This window comes from Enhydra lutris, unplaced genomic scaffold (assembly GCF_002288905.1).
Source record: "Enhydra lutris kenyoni isolate GAN:26980312 unplaced genomic scaffold, ASM228890v2 scaffoldscaffold8, whole genome shotgun sequence".
Taxonomy (NCBI): domain Eukaryota; kingdom Metazoa; phylum Chordata; class Mammalia; order Carnivora; family Mustelidae; genus Enhydra; species Enhydra lutris.
Window position 1 is genome coordinate 42,748,376 of NW_019154092.1, and position 13,105 is coordinate 42,761,480.

The window sequence follows — 13,105 nt, forward strand, 5'->3', positions numbered from 1 at the left end:
CATGTTTTGCTTTAAATAAAAATAATGGCATTATTCTTTAAGTTTTACTTGATTTCTCTCTATATATTGTTATTTTCTATAAAAGACCATTTTATCTGCTTGAAATATTCTTGAAACTCATAGTGAACAACTGTCCATAAATGTGTCTAACTCTCGTAGAATGGATACTGAGGAAAGCAATTAGTTTCTATTTTAATCATTAGCACATAATCAGTTTGTTACATTAATTTGGGCATACATTGGTAGACTTGTATTCATCAAAGAATAATATAGACATTAATTTTCAAACAAGAACTAATCTCTTGGGATGCCTGGGTGGCTCAGTCATTGGACGTCTGCCTTCGGCTCAGGTCATGATCTCAGGGTTCTGGGATCGAGCCCCAAATCTGGCTCCCTGCTCAGCAGGGAGTCTGCTTCTCCCTCTCCAACTCCCCATGCTTGTGTTCCTGCTCTCGCTGTCTCTCTCTGTCAAATAAATAAATAAAATCTTTAGAAAAAAAAAATTAATCTCTGTTACATGAACTTTATTTTCAAGCCAATAACAGGGTTGTTCTACTTCCTCATTTTTGTAAATGACACCTTTAAAGATCTATGTTTGGATGCATCTCGCGGTCCTGGGGCTCTGCCCTCAGGTGTACCCCTCGCCCTTCGCTCTCCAGCTTCTCTACAGTAGCTGGCAGCCTTAAGCCCCCTTCCTCGGCGGTCCATGGTCCCCACGGCATGGCTCTCTCCATAACTTTGGGAGAACTGCCCCTTCTGCCGCAGGTCTCTGCTGCAGGTCCTGAAGCCTGGCAGGGATGGATTCTGGCTGGCTGTCACCAGCTGGGTGCCACTAAGCCTGAGGCCTGGCTTCACATCTTGTCCTACCAGCCTGTGGGCCCTGGGAGGGAGAGGGCTGGGTGCAGATACCCAGAGCCTTGCTCAGGCTTCTAGACTTGAGATACTAATTTTTTTTTTTTAAGATTTTATTTATTCATTTGACAGACAGAGATCACAAGTAGGCGGAGAGGCAGGCAGAGAGAGAGGGGGAAGCAGGCTCTCCGCTGAGCAGAGAGCCCGATGCGGGGCTCGATCCCAGGACCCCGGGATCATGACCTGAGCCGAAGGCAGAGGCTTTAACCCACTGAGCCACCCAGGTGCTCCGAGATACTAATTTTTATGTGTAAAGTCTTTCATCTGTTCTTTGAAGGTTCAATAACAGAAAAAAAAAAAAATGGGGGGGGGATCATGTTCTAGCTTTAAAAAGGCTTAAGAGTCTAACCAAATATAAACCATGAAACTTGAGGCACGTGGATGGCTCAGTTGTTCGAGTAACCGACTTGATTTCGGCTCAGGTCATGATCTCAGGGTCACGGGATCAGGCCCTGCTTTGGGCTCCCCGCTCAGTGGGGAGTCTGCTTCAGGTTCTCTCTCTTCTTCTACCCCTCCCCCCACTAGTGCATGCTCTCTCCAATAAAACCTTTTTAAAAACGATTTTTTATTTAAGAGAGAGCGAGAACACAAGGTTGAGGGGAGAAGCGGACTCATTGTAGTTTTGATTTGCATTTCCCTGATGACTAGTGATGAGCATTTTTTCATGTGTCTGGAGACATGAGTTTCTTGAATGATGCTGGATGTAAATATTGTTATGTTTGCACACAAAGCGATGTATTTGGCATCTTAAATGTGGATAAATGATATATGTGTGTAAGCTTGGTATCTGAAAAATGTGTTACTTTTAATTAACCCTGTTTTCAAATATTGGGCAGGAAACACCCTCTACAGGTGATCAATGGGGATAGACTTTCATTTCTTTTTTTTTTTTTTTTTAAGATTTTCTAATTTATTCATTTGAGGCAAAGAAAGAGAGCGAGCATGAGCAGGGGAAAGAGGCAGAGAGAGAAGCAAACTCCTCACTGAGCCAGGAGCCCGACTGAGGGCTCGATCCCAGAACCCTGGGATCATGACTGGAGCTGAAGGCAGACACTTAACTAAGCCACCTACGCGCCACCAGATTCTCATTTCTAAAGCAGGTTTAACTTAATTATTATGAGCCCACTTGCTGCCTTTTCTTTTTAACAACTGTAGTGCAATTTCAGACTAATACTTTTTTTTTCCCCAAAGATTTTATTTATTTATTTGACAGACAGAGATCACAAGTAGGCAGAGAAGCAGACAGATAGAGAGAGGTGGAAGCAGGCTCCCTGCAGAGCACAGAGCCCGATGTGGGGCTCGATCCCAGGACACTAGGACCATGACCTGAGCCGAAGGCAGAGGCTTTAACCCACTGAGCCACCCAGGTGCCCCCAGACTAATACTTTAAGTCTAGGGTCAATGCAGCAACTCAAAAAGTGCAGGTAATTAAAATTTTCTTCTTTCTGATGGGTCAACATGACAAATGCCAGCTATTTCTAATTATAAACATTTTCTTTCTAGAATGATTGTGGGCTGTGCATCAGCTGCATGTGAAAACTTACAACTCCAATCCTTATTTTGACTCAGAAATCCAATTATCTCCTGGGAATAATTTCTTTGACTCTAAAAGAACAATCCAGCAACACGGTGCATTAAAAACCAGAGCATCAGAAATCTGGGTTCTAGTTCTCCCTCTGCCATTTACTCCCTTTTGGTTCTACCTTCAAAACTTTGGCCCCTTCTCCCAAGTTCCATATCAACTACCCTGGTCCCAAAGAGCATCCTCTCTCCCCTGGATTAATTCAGTTTCCTAACTGGTCTCTGTGTTTGCTGTTGCCTCCCTACTGTCTATTCTCCAATGAACCAAACTTAAAGGAGGTCACTCTCCCGCTCAAAAATCTTCAGTAGCTCTGCATTTCTTAGACAATAAGAGCCCAGTCCTTATAAAGGCCTGGAAAGCTCTTCATGCCTCCCTCCTCCTGCTGCTCTATTTCCCACGTCAGCTCCGGCAGCTCCTACCTCCATCCTGTTTCTGGAACAGGCCAAGTAGGCGTCTCCCTCAGGCCTCTGCATGGACTGTTGCCTCTGCCCAGAAAGCTCCTCATCCTTAACCCCTACAAACCCCCTCCTTCCCTCCCTTAATCTGCTCTGATGTCATTTGATTATTGAGGCCTTTTCAGACCTCTATGTATCTAAAATTAGAGCTCCAAAAAATAAAATAAAATAAAATTAGAGCTCCCTTCTGCAACACCTCCCCTTCCCTGCTTTATTCTCCTTCATAGCACGTATGTGTATCTGACGGTCTATGTATGTTAGCAATTTTTTTTGTCTTTCTCTCCCTACTAGAATATTAACTCCTGAGGCCAGGAGTTTTTGTCCCCTTTTATTTCCTGCTGAGCCCCCAGGCAATGTAGCAGGCCTCAACAGTAGAGGGCGCTAAAGAAATACTTCTGAATGCACATTCAGTACACCAGTCTGTGGCCTGGGCAAGGGATTTCACCTTCTCCGGCCTCCATTTCTTCCTGAATATAGCAACATAGTTGAAAAAAATTTCTCTCAGGACCTTCGAGTTTCAATAATATATGATTCTAATATCCTCAGTTACTTCTGGGAAATACTCAGTTGAGGTTAAGGGCAATTCTGAGTGGATGATAAAAAAATTATAAAAAAATATTTGCTGATAATTACACGGAAATCTCATCTTAAGGAAAGAATTTGTGGAACTATTAAGCATCAAGAAATAATGAAGTTCTAAGTTATTAGTTGAGTAACAAAAAGGTTTTTTAAAAAATTATTTAATTATTCGAGAGAGAGAGAGCATGAGAGAGAGCGAGAGCACAAGTAGGGGGGAGGGGTAGAGAGAGAAGCAGATTCCCCTTTGAACAGGGAGCCCGATGTGGGGCTCCATCCCGGGACCCTGGGATTATGACCTGAGCTGAAGGCAGGCTCCTAACCCACTGAGCCACCTGGGTTCCCAAAAGAAGTTTTCACTGACTAAAAATCTTTATACATTTTTTTCAGCCCAAATCTTGTTTCTAATTTATTTTGCTTGTTAGATAATAATTGTAAGAGTTCAGAATTTATAAATGTTATACTAATCGTAACTGAAATTATGGTGGAGCGTTGAATAGAAATGTGTGTAATTATATAGCCTGCAGTTTAATTTTATAACATTAAATATTTCTTCTATGAAACAGCCCGGCTCCTAATAAACCATTGCCATTGTTCCAAAATACATCTATTAATACAAGTGCCAAAAAGAAAGTGTTAGTGTTACTAAATATATTAAGGAATCCCCCTAGATAAGTTTCAAACAGTGTTACTCAAACTGGATCCAAGACTATATATATGATTAGAAAGTAGAAATAATTTAATATAATGTCAGTTGAACCCTGTTAAAGTTAGACTGACTCAAACTAAGTCCCTAAGGCCAAGAAAATAGATTCTTTTTTTTTTTTTAAGATTTTATTTATTTATTTGACAGAGAGAGATCACAAGTAGACAAAGAGGCAGGCGGAGAGGGAGAGAGGGAAGCAGGCTCCCTACTGAGCAGAGAGCCCGATGTGGGACTCGATCCCAGGACCCTGAGATCATGACCTGAGCTGAAGGCAGCGGCTTAACCCACTGAGCCACCCAGGTGCCCAAGAAAATGGATTCTTAACTAGAGAACAATCAGAGGGTTACTGGAGGGGAGGCAAGTGGAGGGATGGGTGAGATAGGAATGGGGATCAAGGGGCGCCTGTCTGCCTCTGGTTCAGGTCATGATCCTGGGGTCCTGAGATCAAGCCCCACATTGGGCTCCCTCCTTAGTGGGGAGTCTGCCTCTGCCTCTCCCCTCCACTTGTGCTCTCTCTCTCTCTCTCAAATAAATAAATAAAATTTTGAAAACAAAAAAAGGAATGGGAATGGGGATTAATATTTCACTTGTGATGAGCCCTGGGTGATGTATAGAAGTGTTGAATCACTATATTGTATGCCTCAAATTAATACTACACTGTGTGTTAACTACAATGGAATTAAAAATTTTAAACAAAAAGTAAGTCTTGAAGGAACACGCACAAAAAGTATTTATGAGAAATTATGGTATGATTAGAAATTTGTATCACATTCTTTATTACAAACACGCTTTTGCCTGGTGTTTTGAAAAGCCATAAATTAGGTGGCTAGGAGGTTACATCAGTTTTAAAATTGAGATTAAATTTACAAACAGTTTAATGCACAGACGTTAAGAATATAGATCAATGGGTATTGACTAGTGCACATACCCGTGTAACCCACACTCCTATCATTTTTTCCTTAAACTTTTCTTTTGAGATAATTATAGGTTGACACAGCTATAAGGAGCAACAGAACTTTTCCCTTCACTCTGCCTCAATGGTAACATCTTGCACAGCTAGAGTACAAGATCACAACCAGGATATTGACTTTGATACAGTCAAGATACAAACATTTCTACCACCACAAAGATCCCTCATACTGTCCTTTGGGACCACACCTGCTTCCCTCCTAGCAGCCCCCCCTCCTTAGTCCTGACACCCACTCATCCATTTGACATTTCTATAATTCTGTCATCTCAAGAATGTTACATGAAAGAATGATACAGGATAAAACTCTTTGAGCTTGGCTCCGCCCCGCCCACTTAGTATAATTCTCTGGAAATTCACCCAAGTGGTTGCACCTGTCAACAGTCCGCTCCTTTTTATTGTTGCGAAGTTTTCCACAGAATGGAGGGTGAGGATACACCATCCTTACTGTAATCATCCCACCTGCTTATCTGCATAGATCCCCAGGGGAGGCTATCATGAATCAAGCTGCTAGACACATGAAAGAACAGTTTCGTGCGTGAACATAAATCTTCATTTATTGGGGAGTGCCAGTCCCAGGAGGGCAATTGTTGGATCCCATGGCAGTTGCATATTTACTTGTTTTTTTTCCAACCTGTCAGATTGCAGCCCGGAGTAGCTGCACCATTTCCCATTTTCCTCTGAACACTGCTTTCACGGGCATGCCGCAAATTTTGATAAGTTCTATTTTCCTTTTTCTCACTTCAAAATATTTCAAAATTTCTCTTGAGACTCCTTTTTTCTTTTTTTTTTGCCCTCCCCGGCGCCCCCCCCCCCCCCCCCCCCCCCCCCCCACCCCGCCGCCTCCCTGTTGTTTAGGAGTGTGCTCTTTAATCTCCAGATATTTGGGAATTTTCCAGCTCCCTTTCTGTTACTGATCTTGAATTTAATTCCATGTTGGCTTGAGAGCATACTTGGTGTGACTTCTATTTTATATTTGCGAACGTGTGATTTATGGCCTCGGTTGTGGTCTATCTTGGTGAATATTCCTTGGGAGTTGGAGAAGAATGTGTAATCTGCCACTGTTGGGTGAAGTACTCTGTGTTAATTAAATCCTGTTGATCGTTGGTGCTGTTTCGTTCAACTATGTCCTTACTGCTTTTCTGCCCGCTGCATAGATAGGCCAGTTACTGATAGGGGCTTAGGTCTCCAGATACCGCCCTAGATCTTGTCTATTTCTCGTCTCTGCCTCCTGAATTTTGATACTCTGTTAGGCACATGCACATTAAAGATTGTTTATGTCTTCTTGGAGAATTGACTTCTTTATCATGAATGCCTCTCTGTTTCCCTGATCATTTTCCTTCTTCTGAAGTTGACTTTGTCTGAAATTAATATAGCTACTCCAGATATGTCCCGCTTGTGTTAGCAAAGTAGATCTTAATCCCTGTACTTTTATCTGTGTTTTATAAACAAGTTATAGTTGGATTTTTTTTTAATCCTGTCAACTCTGCCTTTTAACTGGCATGTTCAGGCAGTTCACATTTAAGGTGGTTACTGAGGTATTCAGATTAACATCTGTCCTATTTGTTACCATTTTCCATTGGCTGATTTTGTTCTTCACTTCTTAGTGTTCAAGCCTTTCTCTGGCTTTAACGGAGTGTTTTATATGATTCTATTTTCTCTCTTAGCATATAAATTATACTTCCTTTAAAAAAAATTTTAGTGGTTGCACTAGAATTTGTAATATATGTTTACAATGAATGGAAGGTCACTTTCAAATAACACAATAGCGGGGCGCCTGGGTGGCTCAGTGGGTTAAATCCTCTGCCTTCAGCTCAGGTCATGATCCCAGGGTCCTGGGATCGAGCCCCACATCCGGCTCTCCGCTTGGTGAGGAGTCTGCTTCCCCCTCTCTCTCTCTGCCTGCCTCTCTGCCTACTTGTGATCTCTCTCTCTGTCAAATAAATAATAAAATCTTTAAAAAAAAAAAAAATAACACAATAGCTGTTCACAGGTAGTGCAGGTACCTTATGAAAGAATATTCCCAATCTTTCCCTCCTGTCTCTTGTAACAATGCCGTCATTCATTTCATTCTTTTGCGCATAAGCGATGATCACCCGATCCATAGTTGTTGTTATGATTTTGAGATGACAGCCTGAGCTTGCAGGTGTCCAAAATGTAAGTGTGTGTGTGTGTGTGTGTCTGTGTCTGTGTGTCTGTGTGTATGGTCTGGGGAGGACAGTCTTGTGGGACTGAGCCCTTAACCTATGGAATCTGATGCCATCTCCAGGCAGATGGTGCCAGAATTTAGTTAAATTGCAGGACACCCAGCTGGTGTCATAGAGAGTGGCTTACTGTGGGGAAAACCCTTCACACACCTGGCAAGCGGGAGTGAGAGAAGGGAAGCACTCTCGGTAAAGGGGAAGGAGACACACAGGGAAGAGAAACACCCAGTAGGGAAGAAATGGGTTTTTCTGTACTTAGAAAGAAAAATCTGTGCATGTTGCTGCTTCACGCTCCTTCCTTTCTTTTCCTTCTGTTATTCCCACTCTGTGTGCGTTTCCCTCTCTCATCAGCCTTTTTTTTTTTGTTTTTTTTGTTAGAGAGAGAGCATGAGCACAGGCAGACAGAGTGGTAGGCAGAGGCAGAGGGAGAAGCAGGCTCCCCGCTGAGCAAGGAGCCCGATGTGGGACTCGATCCCAGGACACTGGGATCATGACCTGAACCGAAGGCAGCCGCTTAACCAACTGAGCCACCCAGGTGTCCCTCCCTCTCATCAGTCTTGGGACACAGGCTACTTACCTCTCAGGCCCTTCTGCTGTTCCAAGGGAAAGCCAACAATGTTTGATGAATCCCCATCCTGACTTAGCAGGATTCGATGTCTACATGTCATCTCCCCTTCTGTGGGCAGCCACTGATGGCTTTCCTCAGCTGGGTCCTCCTCCCAGCTGTTGCTCTCCACGGGGCTCCTTGGAGACCTCTCCACCTACCCAGGGCACAGCCAGCATGGGAGTGGAATGCCAAGTCCCTGCGAGGGTTTCTCCCTCTGTGCTTCCTTCATTTCCAGGATCTCACCCACTCCGCTCCGGCACTCCCGCGTCCTTTGTCTGATGCCTCAGACCAGAAAGACCACAGCTCCCTACCTGGATTTTAGTCTACCTGCACACAGCTAGGGAATGCCCTACAGAAACACCTGTCTGAATGCACAGCTTGCCCAGTGCAAGTCCCTTTTGTTTGAGGGACATGTTCTCTCTAGTCCTGCCTGCTTTGGGCCGTTTTCCAGACTTTTCGAATAGCCGGGTTTTTTTAAGATTTTGAATAGATTTTCCAGTTGCCATCTGTGGAAGAGTTGGTCCATTTTCCCGCTCCTCCCATTATCGGAACCAGAATCTAGGAAGCTCTCTCTGGATCTTTTTGATGAAAACACCAAGGTAGCCTCTTTTTTTTTTTTTTATTAAGATTTTATTTATTTATTTGACAGAGAGAGAGAGGGGACACTAGCACGGGGAGTGGGAGAGGGAGAAGCAGGCTCCCCACGGAGCAGGGACCCCCGATGCAGGGCTCGATCCCAGAACCCTGATATCATGACCTGAGCTGAAGGCAGACGCTTAACGGCTGAGCCACCCAGGCACCCCACAAGGTAGACTTTGTTTTTTTTCTTTTAAAGTAATGTCTACACCCAAAGTGGCACTCAAACTCACAACCCTGAGATGAAGAGTCCCATGCTCTACGACTGAGCCAGCCAGGCGCCCCAAGGTAGCATTTTAGAGCATAGAGAGCACCACTTATCTCCCTGATCTCTAGTCATCAAAAATGTCACGTGCCTGCTGTACGTTCTGTAGGGTCCACTGATGTCTTCCCGCTGAGGAGAGGGTAACGAGAACTATACTTTTCTTTCTAATACATCTGTATTTTGGGTTTAGGATTTCCTTGAAGCAGGACACCTATAGACCTAGACTTAACTCTGGCCTGCTTCCAGAGCCTGGGAGAATATTTAGAGAACTGAGCTTCTGTTTATACTTTTATTATCGAAGCTAATAATTGAGGAAAGTCCCTCTGCCAGATCTCTCTTCTTCTCTGGTCCTTTGTGTTATCAGAAGCAGCTTTCGGTGTTAATAAGCTAGAAATAATGATTCACTTCTGGTAATCCTTTCCAAGTTAGAGACCATGAGAAATCACACAATCATTGGCTTCCCTAAACTGAAACACCCAAGCCTCTGCTGTTCCGTGTGGGCAGGCCACGGGGGTGGGTGGTTCTCTCCTATTCTGAGGTTCTCCTTGGAGGTGGGCTTGGACTCAGAGCTACGTATTCCCAAACACCGCTGGCATTTGTGAGTTTGGGCTGACTTCTGTCTTGGGGGAGGAGTGGGAAGGGCATTTGGTCTTCATGCGGCTTGACAGGGTCTGAGTCGGAAGAAACTCCATGCCACGCTAACTGCCGTATTTCCTGTTTCTGGAGCTCAGGGCACCCTTTTGAGATCAGGAAACGGTAGTGTTCTATTCCCACAGGCTGGGAATTCACGTGCTAGGTGTGATTTTTTTCTGCTTGTGTAGGCCACTGGGGCAGAGACACGATGACCAGAACAATCATCTTGTTTTTAAAGTATTTTTTGGCAACATTAAGAGACTGGGCTCCAAGAACTTTGATGAAGTATAACAGTTAATTTTAAAAAGGGTTAAATCTCGTGTTATGTTGTTAGGACTGCCTCTAGGTGGCTACAATTTTAGACTGTGAAATGTTTATCCGCTGCTGTAAGGGCTCATGTGGATCGTTTATAAGGATGGAAAGAAAGTGGCCCAGTTTTTTAGCGACTAATTTCTTTTGCTAATCTGATTGGACCTCCTCATTTGGCTGTCCGGGAATCATCTTTTTTTTTCTCTCTCCTTTGGCACATCCTGTATCTATTCCTAAATCCAACCCTATTTTCAGCCTCTTCCAACTTCATGTGATCTGAACCCCTAGTATCCCAAGACGTGCTCCCTCGTGGCCCTTTCAGCCGTTATGCTTCCGGGGAGGACGGTGGCAGAAACTGCACCACCGTGGTCCCCCATCTGTTTTCCACTCTAATAGACAAGCTGGATCTGCTTACCCACTTGACAAATATTTATTGAGCATCTACTTTGACTCAGATGCGTTAGGGGCTGGGGATCGGTGATATAAAAAAAGTTTTCAGGGGCACCTGGGTGGCTCAGTGGGTTAAAGCCTCTGCCTTTGGCTCAGGTCATGATCCCAGGGTCCTGGGATCAAGCCCCGAATTGGGGGGGGTCTCTGCTCGGCAGGGAGCCTGCTTCCTCCTCTCTCTCTGCCTACTTGTGATCTCTCTGTCAAATAAATAAATAAAATCTTTAAAAAAAAAAGTTTTCAGTTCTTGCTTTCATGAAGCTTATATAAAAATAGCAGTATGACAAATACTTTGAACATGTGTACTGGATACTGTAGGGACACTCAGGAGCACTGGACATAAATGTGCAGGGATCAAGAAAGGCTTCTGGGAGGAAGTGATATGCAGCCCAAGGCCTGAGGGTGATCTGGAGAAGAGGGAATTCAAGCAGAAGTGACAGTCTCTAATATCCCCATTTAAAACACACACCCAGGAGCGCCTTGGTGGCTCAGTGGGCTAAGCCACTACCTTCAGCTCAGGTCGTGATCTCAGGGTCCTAGGATCAAGCCCCACATTGGGCTCTTTGCTCAGTGGGGAGCCTGCTTCTCTCTCTCTCTCTCTCTCTGCCTGCCTCTCTGCCTACTTGTGATCTTTCTCTGTCAAATAAATAAAAATCTTAAAAATAAATTAATAAAATACACACCCAGGGAGAATCCAAGGTTATGTCCAACCTCCAAGTTTATCCTATACTCACCCTTTTCTCTCCTGCTTAAAAGAACATACAGAGTGGGACGCCTGGGTGGCTCAGTTGTTTGAGCTTCTGCCTTTGGCTCAGGTCATGATCCCAGGGCCCTGGGATCAAGTCCCACATGGGGCTCCCTGCTCAGCAGAGAGTCTGCTTCTCCCTCTGCCTGCCACTCCCCCTGCTTGTGCTCATTCTCTCTCTCTCTGACCAATAAATAAGTAAAATAAACTTTTAAAAAGAGAGAGAGAGAACATACAGAATGCAAGGTGAGCAGTCACATCATTGGAGGGATAAATATGAATCTGCTCTAACTTCTGAAAAGGAAAAATCATAAATTATTTGCAAATTGTTAACTTAGAGTTCAGTTATGATCCACTGCTAAGAAGCACACTTTGAAAGAGTTTAATGTCCTAGATGTGGTACCTTATATATAGAAATTAATAAGGAGGGGCGCCTGGGTGGCTCAGTGGGTTAAAGGCTCTGCCTTCGGCTCAGGTCATGATCCCAGAGTCCTGGGATCGAGCCCCACATCGGGCTCTCTGCTCCGCGGAGAGCCTGCTTCCACACCACCCCTCTCTCTCTGCCTGTCTCTCTTCCTACTTGTGATCTCTGTCTGTCAAATAAATAAATAAAATCTTTAAAAAATATATTTCTTTAAAAATTAGAAATTAATAAGGAAAATAAGAAAAGTCATTAGAAAATGCATCCCCGGGGCGCCTGGGTGGCTCAGTGGGTTGAGCCTCTGCCTTCGGCTCAGGTCATGATCTCAGAGTCCTGGGATCGAGCCCCACATCAGGCTCTCTGCTCGGCGGTGAGCCTGCTTCCCCCTCTCTCTGCCTGCCTCTCTGCCTACTTGTGATCTCTCTCTCTCTCTGTCAAATAAATGAATAAAATCTTAAAAAAAAAAAAAGAAAGAAAGAAAATGCATCCCCTCCCCAAAGGCCACCACCTTTCAGAGCGGAGATGCATTCTTCCAGTCTTATTTCTTTCTAGCTATGTATTATTAAATGTATAAAAAGAGTCTTATGTAATATAGGTGTCACTGATTCTTTTTATTTAATAGGTCATAAACATTTTCCCTTGCCACTACACGTTATCCTACAACATCGTTTCAATAACTGCGTACTTTTTCAAATGATGTCGTTAGTTCCTTATTGTTAGGCAGTTGGGGTGCTTCCAAATTTTCATAAACAATGTTCTATCTCAAAAAAGTCAGTAAACTGTATACCTAAATCTTCCTAATTTTGGAGCATCTATTAAGTGATTCCTCCTCTTCTTAAGGTGAATTGGAGATTGGTTACGTTATACAACAAAAGAGAGAGAGTTTGAGCAAAACTGGGTTTTGAAGGTAACCTGAGTGGGAAGAAGAATAATGAACTTATTTTTTATAAATCTGGGTAAGGTTTTCAATTTATATTTTCATAATATTATCATTTCTTGAAGGCGCTGTAGAACTTTGAGAAATAAAATGAAAAGTCATGGGTATTCGATTTAACTATACAATTAAAATCTTAATGTTTTCTTAGAATGTTTACCATCACAAAACGGAAGAGGGTAATTACAGGGAATTGCTTTAATAATTTGTAATTGAATTTGGTAGAAAGCTAGTGCTTCATATAATTTCAGGGGGAGATAGATTTCTTCCCAGTTCAGGTTAGTTATTTAAAACATTTTAAGCTATATAAGCTCATTACTGCTTTCCTTATCATAATACTATCAATGATATTGCGAGTTTATAGACGCTAGAGGATTCTCAGCTGAGACCTAAGACTTTATGAATTCTTTGAAACGATAATGAAAAAAAGCTGAAATATTATTGCCTTGTTAATAATGTTGATCTGATTTTGAATCTCTCTTAAATCTCTATTTTCCCAAGAACTGATACGGTTTATGCTACCTTGAGATCATTAGTCATTTGGTTGAAGACCATTTCTTGCTCAGCTTGTTTGATCATCTAGAAGCGTCCATGGAGAAGCCCCACGTACTTAGTCTTGAGGGGAAGTGCTAAACATTTCATAATTCCATCTACATCCAGTTTTTCTTGCCAGAGTGAATGGTACTCTTTGGGCAGTAATTGCTGG